The sequence below is a fragment of the Hibiscus syriacus genome, unplaced genomic scaffold, assembly GCF_006381635.1.
Source record: "Hibiscus syriacus cultivar Baekdansim isolate YM2019G1 unplaced genomic scaffold, ASM638163v2 tig00009023_pilon, whole genome shotgun sequence".
Classification (NCBI taxonomy): Eukaryota; Viridiplantae; Streptophyta; class Magnoliopsida; order Malvales; family Malvaceae; genus Hibiscus; species Hibiscus syriacus.
In genome coordinates, this window is record NW_024062184.1 from 1,194,609 (window position 1) to 1,199,293 (window position 4,685).

The 4,685-nt window shown below is 35.3% G+C and overlaps 1 pseudogene; it reads left to right on the top strand.

Annotated features, from left to right (window-relative positions):
* Positions 1-1,642: 1,642 nt before the first annotated feature.
* Positions 1,643-3,915, top strand: LOC120203056 (annotated as a pseudogene).
* The last annotated feature ends 770 nt before the right edge of the window (positions 3,916-4,685 follow it).

The window sequence follows — 4,685 nt, forward strand, 5'->3', positions numbered from 1 at the left end:
AGGAATTTAAATAACGGTTCGTTGTTGGAATAAGTGACTGTTATATAACAGTAAATGTGCCGTCTAAAATTATTATTTCACAACAGTGATATGATATCCGCAAAGGTCGTCATAATATCTGTTATTATCAAAATTGCGATAAACGTAACACAATAAAAAATGCAACTGCAGCTGCAATTTAAATCCCTAATCGAGTCGATGTTTCCAACAATGAAACATATTATATTGACAACTACGGTGATGAAGACGATGATAACAGTAACAACAAGATGATAACAGCAGTGTAAGAGCAAGTCCCACATGTTTTCTGGGTTTGCCGGTGCTAGCAATAAGGCCAGTTCAAAGTTAAATTATGGCAGCCAAAACTCCTCCAAAATAATCTAGAAAGAAGTGTAATAATTTGTGGCTTTAAAAAGACTAAAATAGTCCATTACATATATTATGTTTTTATGTTTTAATAATATTTAGAAATTTATAATAATTTGTATCAAGTAACTTTAATGATTAAGGAATTGTTATTATTTTTTAGGGTCTCAGTTTTCGAGTATCATGTATGTCAGGAGTATGTGCGTTTAATGTCAAATGGTTGAGAGTCTATGAACATATGCTCTCTTGTACTCACCCCAAATTAATAAAAAAACTAAATTTGTAATAATTTAAATATATTTTTAAAAAATTAATTTTAAAAATTTTTACATTAAAAATAAAATATATAACATCAACATTAAAAAATTAAATAATTGAAATAAACTTAATAAAATTATTACTTTTTCATCCTTTAATTTAATTTCATAAAAATAAAATTTACAATAAAAAGAGTGAAAATAATTAAAAGGCTAAAATAATTTAAAAAAATAAAGGCTAAAAGTATCATTGGGCCTTATCTAAAGTGTGGAATAGTAACTTGGAGAAGGCAATAAGTAGCATTAGCAACAAAAGAAATGCGGAGAAGAAATAGTCCTCATTGGACCTTACGCTTATGCCTTCGTTCTCTTTATGGGCCTCCAATTTTATATATTCATAATCTATTTCCGAATTTTCATCTTATTTTCTCGTAAACACACTTTTTTTATAATAAAAAAACATTCAATCAAATAACCTTGAGTTCAAAATATTTTTGGGTATAATTATATTTTTATCCTCAATGAAAAAATATAAAAGATTGTAAATGAATACGACGTCGTTTGACCTTTCCTTCTATACATGATTTGAAAATACTTTTAGAGTCCGTTTGGATCAAGGAATTTAACATTCCCAGCATGCATATTTGTTTATTGATGAAAGATATCCATGTTTGTTTGGGGTATGATTTCCAAGTGAATGTAATATTATAATACCAATAGCAATTTTTGGGATTTTATTCTTGGGAATGTTATTCTCGTATGTATGTTAGGTTTTATTTTAGTCCCGTGCTAAGGGCTAAAATACCCCTCTTCTCCATCTTGTCTCTACGCGATATCTTCTTCTCCACTCCCTTTCTTCTCCCTGCTAGCATATGTTTTTGGGTAAAAATTACCCTTCTCTTTACCGGGATTATTTATTTCAATACTATTCCCTTAAACCCTCCATTATCAATCTCTTGCCCAGTCAAAGACCGGGAATATCTTTTTCTCTCGTAACTCTTCAGTTTTATTTGTGGGCAGAGAGTTCCTTAGTTCTCTTCCATAGATTTTCTCATAGGATCTCCCATTGCCCTTCTTCGGATATTATCCTTTCATTTCCCCATATTTCCTTCACTTTCCCAATACTCAAACATGGACCTTTCCACAAAACTCCACCGCTTAGACCTTCACTCATCGTTCTTTCCTTCTCTACGACCCTCTTTTACAAGGGGTTCCTTCTCACTTGCCTCCCCCAAATGCCTTAAATTTAGACCCGCTAAGATAACTTCCCAAGTTTCCACTGTCAGTGTTGAGACCTCTGTCAATGACCCTCAAAACGACATTGAATCATTATTTTCATCCGACACAGTGGAAGAGATTGATCGGAAGCGTGGCAACAGGAAATCCAACACCGGTGCTTCGGGTATTTCCTCCCGGTGCTTCGGGTATTTCCTCTGGTGTAAAGCTCGAAAACATTAGCAAGAGCTATAAAAAAGTAACGTTTTGAAAGATGTGAGCTGGGAAGTGAAAAAAGGCGAGAAAGTTGGATTGGTTGAAGTAAATGGAGCAGGGAAAATGACCCAAATGAGAATTATAGTTGGGCTAGAAGAACCCGATTCGGGGAACGTTATAAAGGCTAAGCCCCACATGAAAGTTGCGTTCTTGAACCAGGAATTCAAGGTTTTGATGACTAGGACGGTGAGGGAGGAGTTTATGAGTTCCTTTAAAGAGGAAATGGAGATTTCTAAGAGGTTAGAGAGGGTTCAAAAGGCGATAGAAGGGACTACCGAGGATTTGGAGCTGATGGGAAGGCTTTTTGGATGAGTTTGATTTGTTGCAAAGAAGAGCTCAGGCTGTTGATTTGGATGAGGTTGATGCTAAGGTTAGCAAGTTGATGCCGGAGCTCGGGTTTTCTCCTGAGGATTCGGATAAGTTGGTTGGCAGTTTTAGTAGCGGCTGGCAGATGAGGATGTCACTTGGAAAGATCTTGTTGCAGGTAAAATTATTAATTTGATATCATGATAGTTGCCTAGTTTAACCAAAGGTTTCTTTTTTGCTTTGTTAAATCAAGTAGGGGCAATGAATTTCTTGAGCCTAATTTGTAGAGGTTAAGAGGTATAGGAGTTCACTTCTAGAATTGCATAGGAGGTTGATTCGTTGATGGCTAACAAATATATTGTTTTTAAATGTATATTTACATAGTAATAGTAATGTTCAAAAACAACATTGTTTACTTTTGCATAAGTTATAGCTATGATTGGACTCGGCCTCCAAATTTTTACTATTAACAGGTTATCTTGTTATATATCTTTTGATGATGTGTAGGTTGTTAATCAGTGGGTCATGCGTACGATACGTAGTAGAGTAAATTGGTATTCTAGCTGTTTTGTTGATATAGATGTAAATTTGCAGAAACCTGATTTATTGCTTTTGGACGAGCCTACAAATCACCTTGACCTTGATACAATTGAGTGGCTTGAAAGGTATCTCAACAAGCAAGATGTTCCAATGGTCATTATATCCCATGATAGAGCTTTTCTAGATCAGCTGTGCACAAAGATTGTGGAGACTGATATGGGTGTTTCCAGGACATTTGAGGGTATTTATTCTCAGTATGTTGAGGCGAATGCATCATGGGTTAAATCTCAATATGCTGCGTGGGAGAAGCATCAGAAGGAGATTGAGCAGACAAAAGATTTGATAAGCCGGTTAGGTGTTGGGGCAAATTCTGGTCGTGCTTCTTCTGCTGAAAAGGTACTATTGAGGAGGATTAATTCCTGAAATATATTCCATTTCATTTTTTAGGAATGCAAGTTGTCTGCTTTGGCCATTGTTGTGTAAAGATGATAAGCTTTATGCTATCATAACATTATCTGGTAAAGACTTGAAAAGGTACGATTGATGGAATGAAATTATTCCCAAATTGCCAACCTTCTTGACTGACTGAAATCTTTCAAATGGGTGCATAACTTCTTCTTTCTTTGTCAAGTTTTAATCACTTCTATCATATGGATTAGTTTTCTATTCTGGACCACAAATGATGCACAATTTGGATCACATAAGGATGTGTATTTTTCTTGACATGATCATGGCCACTTGTATAGCGACAATCAGGCGACTTTCTTGCCAGGTTGGAAAATTTTTGATAATATTTTAGTTGGTCATTAACTTTTGCATTACATGAATTCGGCACTTGGGATTCTTGCACTTCTGCTAATATATTAGGAATACAACTGCTAGAGCTTTTAGTATTGTTGCTTTTGCACTTGGGATTCCTTCACTTCTGCCATTTTTTAAAGTTGTGTCAGAGTAAGAAGTCATGGCAAGCTAGGCATACTGGGATCAAGATTGTTCAGCAGATTCCTATTTTGATTGGTTGTACGGTTCTTCCTCACTTAAAGTCCCTAGTAGAAATCATAGAATATGGGATTCAGTGTCCGATTCGTGCAAAGTAGTTCTTAGAGCTGGGTTTGATTTAGCTAGAGACCTCTTATCGGATGATGATTTCCGGGAAGTTTTGGTACTGATGATATTCTCTTCCTTTCGATTAACGTCGGACCCATTCGACGATAAACCACCAGTTTTGGTACCGAAAAAATCGGGTTTCTGATTCTCAGGCTCAGCAACAACAGAGTTCTTTAATGGTGAGAAAACCGACTGTGGGGAATCCATGATAGCACCAAGAAAATGAACCTGACAAAGCAAAAGAAAGCAACTTTTTGCATGTCAAGTCATCCAAAAATAATAATAAGTAGAAATCAAAACGATTCCATGAACAGAAAGCTTGACAACCAAATTAGAACCCAACATCACCAAGTTTTCAAGCCCTGGTACATGAGAATTTGAAGTTAAAAGGCTTAACTAAGCTGGAACAAGCATGATTTTGCAAAACTTGTTACAAGGATATTAACTTTCACACATGCTGCTAAAGCTAAAACCTAACACAACCTACAATTAAGAAACCAAAACTTGCCAAAATCCAGTAGCCAAAGAAAAAATGTGATTTTTTAACATGCAACAAAAACAAAAGTCGGAAGATAAACCCTCTTTAGTCCTTACTTTCAACACATAAAAACTTCAATA